The sequence below is a fragment of the Hyperolius riggenbachi genome, chromosome 7, assembly GCF_040937935.1.
Source record: "Hyperolius riggenbachi isolate aHypRig1 chromosome 7, aHypRig1.pri, whole genome shotgun sequence".
Classification (NCBI taxonomy): domain Eukaryota; kingdom Metazoa; phylum Chordata; class Amphibia; order Anura; family Hyperoliidae; genus Hyperolius; species Hyperolius riggenbachi.
This window is the reverse complement of record NC_090652.1, coordinates 299,070,352-299,078,192: the sequence shown is the minus strand read 5'-3', so window position 1 is coordinate 299,078,192 and position 7,841 is coordinate 299,070,352.

Sequence of the window (7,841 nt, the reverse complement as noted above, 5' to 3'; positions counted from 1 at the left end):
CCATCTGATTTCCTGCTCATCAGGGAATCCTCGGCTGCAGTTCTATTATACCTCTCATTCACTCAGTTCTCTCTCCTGCAGCCCAGCCAGTGGTCCCTGCTCCTCAGGTGTCCACTGGCTGCAGTACTATCCAAGGTTCCCTGCTCCTCGGGGAACTCTCAGCTGCAGTACAGTCTGTATCTCCTCCACATAAGGAGATTATCTTCCGCACAGTCAGTGGCAACCTGCCCCTCAGGGGTCCACTGTCTGCAGTGCAGTCTGATTCCCTGCTCTTCAGGGAATCCTTGGCTGCAGTAGTGTCTGTATCTCCCGCTCTTCGGGAGAAACTTTATCACATTGGGTGTCCTGTGTCTAGCTATACTAGTATTATTGGTGATTCTGCAGATCTCCATATAATCAGGTATAGCATCTGTATTATTGGTGATACTGCAGATCACCAATAATCAGAAAAAACTCTGTGTTGCTGACACCGATTGTTACAGTACTATAGGATATCTCTGTGTGTGTGTGTGTGTGTTAAAGTACACAGCCCAGTGATACACACACACCTGCTGTGCATTTGACACTGATTGTGTGCCTCTTTGTGATTACACACACTGGGCTTGATTCACTGAAGCGTGATAAATCACGTGTAAAGGCTTTGCATGTGCTAACTGGAGTGTAAAGGCTTTGCATGTGCTAACTCGAGTGTTAAGGCTTTGCACATGCAAACTTGGGTGCCAAGTAGTTTGCACGTGCAAAGTGGCTTTTCACTGCCGTGCTAACACTTAGCACCCTTCAGTGAATCGAGCCCACTGTCTAACACTTTTAAATATTGTTAGTAGTACTGCATACCCCCAATATGGAAAAAATAACATGCAGAGGCAGACCACCACCCCTCCACTCCCCGCGCAGGTATTTTCGAGGTCGTGCTGGCGTGATTTCGTGCGGTCCTTGACCAAAGTACAGTGCTCAGAAGGTTTGACTGGCTTAAACAGCGCACCACATCTTCTACAGCTTCTGCACAGAACCTCCTTGACGCACCGTCGTCCTCCTGCTCTACTTCTGGTTTCCCACAAAAACTTAACACTACCACTAGCAACACAGCTGCTCCACTTGATGTGTCAGAGGAGTTATTCGCACATAGAGCATTTAGTGATACACTTGGGGTCATCCAGCCAACCCGCCCTTCAAGGCCAGCTGTTGTTGCTACCACCCGAATGCCGACATTCCAAAAACACTCCAGCTATTAACAGTTTCATATGTCAAAAGACACCTCAGACACCACTTGTTAAAACCTACAGGGGCTATGTGTGCTCCGTCTCCTCCATTCAACCAATTAAGTTTCTTAAGGTGGCCATACACTGGTCGATTTGCCATCAGATTCGACCAACAGATAGATCCCTCTCTGATCGAATCTGATCAGAGAGGGATCGTATGGCCACCTTTACTGCAAACAAATTGTGAATCGATTTCAGCCTGAAACCCATCACAATCTGTGGAGCTGCCACTGCTGCGCCCCCCCCTGCATGCATTACCTGTTCCGGCCGGCGCAAGTCCCCTGTCTTCTTCTCCGCTCCGGGCTCCAGACCGTTCCTGCAGCTACTGAACTTCCTTTCCAGGGGAAGTTTAAACAGTAGAGGGCGCACTACTGTTTAAACTTCCTGCCAGGACAGGAAGTTCTGTGTAGCTGCAGCCGGTCCGGAACCCAACGCGGAAAGAAGACAGCGGGGACCAGGGGACTCGCGCCGGCCGGAACAGGTAATGTATACCCGCTGTATTGCGTCGGTCGTCGGGCATTCGAACGCCGCTATCGACGCACTCCTGACCCGTCGGCGATCGAGAAAATTCTACCGCACGGATGGATCGACGGGAATCGATGGGAACGATCGATTTCGGACGGAAAGCAATCGTTCTGTCAGCGCCGGTGTGCGTGGCGATTTCACAGCCGATTCGATCACTGTGATCGAATCGCCGTACATCGGCGGGAAAAGCGTTAGGTGTATGGGCCCCTTTAAGGTCAAAGTCTATCCATGACTGAATATTTGTCACTTCTTATTTACACAGACAGACTCATAAATCAATACCAGAAAGTAAATGAACACATTAATTCCCGAATCCCAACTAAAAAGCTCAGACAGACGCTGCTCCTTCCTCCCACCAGTGCTGCATTGGGTCTCCTCTTCCTCCCAGTAGCCGAACATTCTATGCTTCCATCTACCGGTTCCCAATACCTGTCACGTGATCAGGAGCCAGGTATGCAGCATGGAGAGAGCTCATCAGCTATGTTGCTGTGCACTTGCCAGTGTGGAGGAGCAATGAATATGGCATGCAAGAAGAAAAAGGTTGGCAGTAGGCACCATGCAAGCAATCAATGTTCTTTACTGAAGATCAAGAAGTGATATAAATGTATTATAACCCAACATCACCTCATGTAGAGAAATTCGGGAGAAGGGTGACACCTTCGAAAAGACACAGAGACAACGGGAGCCCAATAGCACAATATGTGACTACTATTGGAAGAAATGTCCAGATAGAATGATACTCACAAAGGTGGCTTGCAGCAAGACGCAACCAAACACATGAAGCAGATGGAGAAACAAGCCTGTCTTTACTGGGGAACTCCAGTAAAGGATTGGTTGCACTCTTGGAAAAAAGTCACTGGAACTGGTAGATGGCTAAGCCACTATGGTTCAATGGCTCCCACCAGAAGGGGGTGGTAAACTACCGCAACAAGGGTGGAGAGACGCCCAGGGAGGATAAAACATCACTAAAAGAAAAATAAAACTAAGGTAAAGGTGGCTTACCTCTCACACGACACTAGCGGAATGAGTTTAAATACAGTTTTATTTGCACAGGCAACACGTTTTGTGGGTACAAGCCAACTTCCTCAGGCCAGTAAAAAGTGCCACTGTAGTAGAGCCAAAAGTCATGGACTGCCTCTTTTGCTTCTAAAGAGAACCCGAGGTGGGCAGATGGGGCACAAAGGCATGTTCTGTGCCTCATGACTTGCCTCTGTGTCCCCACACCGTCGCTCTCTGCCCCTCCCCCCACCGCCGCGCTATAGACCATATTTGTCATTATCTCGGAGGTAAACACAGGGAGAGGGATTCCCTGTTCAAAATGTTCAAAAAGCGTTCCTGCAGGGTCTCCAGAGCTGTCATTGGGCAGCTCTCCCTGGCCACGTCTCCTGTCACTCCCCTGCCTCCCTGCATGTTGTGAGAGACACACAGTCTCTCTGTGCAGTGTTGTGACCTATAGGTCACGAAAGTGAAAGTGGGCCAGTGCAGCCCACGGCAGTGGCAGTTTTTAAGGCTACCTGATCCGCTCAGCCCTCCGGATCAGGTAGCCTACTTTTTGTTTTTTTCCTGAGCCCACCTCGGGCTCTCTTTAATGAAGTTTTATCTTCCCTGGGCACCTTGTCACCCTTGTCCTGTAGAAAAAGACTTGGGGGGCAGGGAATTGAGTGCAAATAGTGGTACCAGTCCAATACTGCACATGCAGTTTCCAGTCTCCATCCATTTTTCGAGCACTGATTCTGATTGTTTCAGAACTGTTCCGGTTCTTACCCAAAGTCCAGCATTTTTCACTTTGTAACAATCGATATGTAATTAGAGTTCAGACACAAGATTTGCTTATGAAGAAAATATTTTATTACTCTGCTTGGTAAACAAGGTCACCTGATTATCAGTTACATTCATACAATACAAAAATAATTAAAGTGAGGTAGCAGCAATTATATCTCCTGGCAGTGAGGATCTACTGGATGCAGCCTTCCAGAAGTCAGGTGCCTTCAATATATTGCAAAAAATAAAAACAGATGAGCAAAGTACAAAAACTATCTGCAGATTTACTGACATCTGCATTAAAACAAATGAAAGGCTGAACTGGGATATAAACTTTAGGCGAAAACAAACTTGTGATTGTCTTGACTGGTAGGTAGCTAGCACTGTATAGACTAAAAAAGAACCTGAGGCGGTTCCTTGGGAGGCAGATATTTTTTTTAAAATTTTAGGAGCCTACCTTGGGCTCTCGTTAAAAAGGGAGGCTTCTACAGGCTCCCTTGCAGCCATCCTGTGCCTGCGCTGTCACTGAGCGCCGGGCGGTCCTCCGTTCCCCTGCATCGCCCCACTTTCAGTTCGGGTGACTCAGTGAGTCGATGACCACTGACCTGCACGGCCCTGGCCACGCACATCCTCAAATTGCTGGGAGCATCCTACGCATGCACAGTATGAGCAGGTGCGGCCGTCGACTCGCTGAATCGGCAAAACAGAAAGTAGGGTGCTGCAGGGAATCGGAGGAACCCTTAGTGACGGCGCAGGCACAGGGTGGCTGCAGGAGGCAGAAGCCCCATCTAAGTTAAACTGACTTTTTTTGTATTACTTTGGGTTCCCTTTTAGTGAAATGTATTTTAAATTAAGTACATTTCATTGTAAATTCTGAGCAGATCCTAACTGCCTTAATTCTGGCCAATGATTTCAAGACCCTATTTTCTACCTTTTTAGTTTCTTTCTGAAGATACTCGATCCATGTTTGTCATGGCTTCACTGCCACAAAGTCGTGACATCATATAGTGGGCTTGGCAGATTAAAGGGACATCTCCTGAAAACTAATTATAGGCCATAAAACTTCTGTGTGGCCAGCAAACAATTACAGTGTGATAATATATGAATGAAAGGTTTCATAAGTCTTAACTTTTCGAGTGACAACTGAATAAACAGCAGTATCATACATTTCAGCATAAACAAAACTAGTCATAATCAGGTCCTGGTTGCTTTTTGCTTTAAACAAATGAATGACGTCGTAATTATATTTAAAAACTGGGCTAAAATCAGTAATGAAAGTATGCCAAACATTTTAGCTATACTTTGGTATATGAATACCAACACTTAAAATTAACTTTATTTCACATTATACAAAATGCTGTATGTGTTCACATGAGATGAAAACAGAGCTCTGAGTGGTAACATAACATGACCAATAAACTTTTTTAACCTTTGCTTTTGTAATTAACTATGAGTAAAGATAACTTTGGGTTTGATACTAGTTTGTTTACTTCTACTAACTGGGAAGAATTTTCGAAATTTCGCGTTACTATAATTACGCATGCGAAATTTGCTATTACGATGCGAAATTATGGTAGCGTAATTGCCATTAAAATCGTAATTGAAAATACCGTAAGCGTAATTTTTAACGCGTAATTTCGCGTTTCGTTCATAACATAGTTTCGCGTTAAACCATAACGTAATTTCGCGTTAAACCATCCCGTAATTTCGCATTTCTTCGTAATTTCGCGAATTTCGTAATTACTTGTTAGCTATAAAAAATTACTTGTTCGCATTAGCCAATCAGAAGCGAATCAGCGGTAGTCAGACGAACGCTAACAAATTTTCGCATATAAACGCTTTTTCGCGTTAAATAATGTAAAAACTAAGCATGCGCAGTTCAAGGGTGTAAACTACGCCTACAAACGTTTGCATGCAAGGCAAACGTAATTTCGCGATACCCACCGTAACGCGAAAATTACGCAAAAATTACGCTTACGCGGAATTTCGCGAAATCCTTCTTCATTACAATTATGTACTTACGGCCATAATCGTAATTACACTAATTACGCGAAATTTCGCGAAATCGTAATTAAGTCATTACGCTCATCTCTATTCAGAAGTCTTTGGGAGCCGAGTCCTCCCGAAGCCAGGCAGCTCCATACTGTGCATGTGCGAGCACCGCATCTTCGGGAGCTCTCTGGTTTTTCAAAGCCTCCCTTCGGCGGCGGAGAGAGCAGTATTCGACTAATTTAGCCAAACACTGCTACGGGGGAGCCAGTGCTGGAACGGGCACCTGGAGAGGAGCGGGGAAGGCTCTATAGGACCCAGAGTCTTTCCTCTCCCTAAATATCTGTTGTTTTTTTTAAAGGTTTCCATTGACTTTAAATCAGAGATACGGTTTTCATGAAACAGAGACTTCCCTGATGGGGGGTCCTAGGTCACCAACTCCAGTGTCTGAAGGAGAACGTTTTTCTTGCGTTTTCAAGAGCAGCGACCATGATTTGACATAAAGGTAAAGCTTCTGTCTTGGACCAGAACTTCATGGGTTCAAATCCAGCCTACATAAAGTTATTTTCCCTCTTTTGCTATGTGGACGTCTTAAGTTATTCAATCTCGAACTCTATACAGGATCACTTACCTGCTTCGTAACTATCCCTCTAAGTTTCTCAAAGTTTTGAACCCTTTGCTGACTTATATAGAGGATCAAGGCATAGTTTGGAATAATACTTGAACTTTAGGTTCTGTGTTCATTTTCCTCCTTCCTCTGTATTCTGATGGATTGATAGCGGTGGTGGACCATGGGAGGGACAACGGGGGTTTGGGCGTGGTGGGGTATTTATGATGTTTTGATGGAATGATAACCCCTCTCAACCCCCACAGGTGGGGCAAAGGGAGATTGGGCATGGTTGGGTATTTATAATGAATTGAAGGCCTCTATCAACCCCCACAGGTGGGGCAAAGGGCATTTGGGCATGGTGGGGGTGTTTATGATGTTCTGGTCTGTAACCATGTATTGTTTGTATCTTCGATTTTATATAAAAATCTGTAAAAATCAAGAGCAGTGCTCTTTATTGCTCTCCGTTCTTTAGAAAGTGACTTTAAGACTGAGAGTCCAAGACATAAGGAAGCTGTTGTATTCCGCTGGCAGTACTAGATTTTAGCAGCAGATAGCAGTGAAGAGTAAACAGGAAACCGCTCTTTTTGATCAAGAAGATGATGAAGCTTCTGTGTTACCAAAACTTTTTTCCAGTTAAATATCTGGTTTAAAGGACTCCCGAGGCGAACAGGTTAATCTATCTTTATGTACCTGGAGCTTCTTCCAGCATCTAGAAGTAATTTAGGTCCCTCTCCGCAGCTCCAGGCCTCTGCGCACTCTCCGCTGGCCTCCCGTACAGATCGCTGACCCATCGGTGTGTCGGCGCTTCTACTCATGCGCAGTTGCATGTGAGCGTGTACGTGTCCACATCACTGGGCCCAGAAGCCGATGAGTCGGCAAGGGTGGCCAGTGGGACACCGAGGAGGTCCGGTGAGGGACCAAAATGACTTCTAGGGGCTGAAGAAGCTACAGGTAAGTAAAGATGAACCTGTTTGCCACGGAAATCCTTTAAAGAAAACCCGTAATGAAAAAAACCTCCCCTGGGGGGTACTCACCTCGGGTGGGGGAAGCCTCCTGATCCTATTGAGGCTTCCCCCGTCCTCCTCGGTCCCACGGCGGCGGCAATAAAGCTCCCCGAACAGCGGTGATGTAAATATTTACCTTCCCGGCTCCAGCGCATGCGCAGTATCAGCTCTCCGCCTCGGAGATAGGCGGAAATAGCCGATCGCTGTCAGGCCGCTCTACTGCGCAGGCGCAAGGCTCCTGCGCAGTAGAGCGGACCCGACGGAGGTTGGCTATTTTCACCTATCTCCGTGCTGAGAGCCGCAACAGCGCCCCCGCTGCAGCCAGGGAAGGTAAATAAATCAGCGCTTGTCAGGCTTGTCGAGGGAGGATTCCGGGATACTTCAGGGGAGCCAGCGCTGGATTGCCTGCAGCTACAGGGATGGGAGAAGCCTCTTTGGGACCCTGAGGCTTCCCCCTCCCGAGGTGAGCACCCCCCAGGGGAACTTTTTTTTGTTACAGGTTCTCTTTAAGGATGTTATTCCTGGTAATGCAGTGGTCATGTTATTGGTATTTTAAGGCTGCATTTACATTTGTTTAGCACAAGAGTGTAAGCAATTTTGTGCACACATTTCCAACACATACAATGTACAGTCTTAGGGCGAAAACAACCCATGTCAATATAAAAATGGGATCAGATATGATTTGGTCATCAG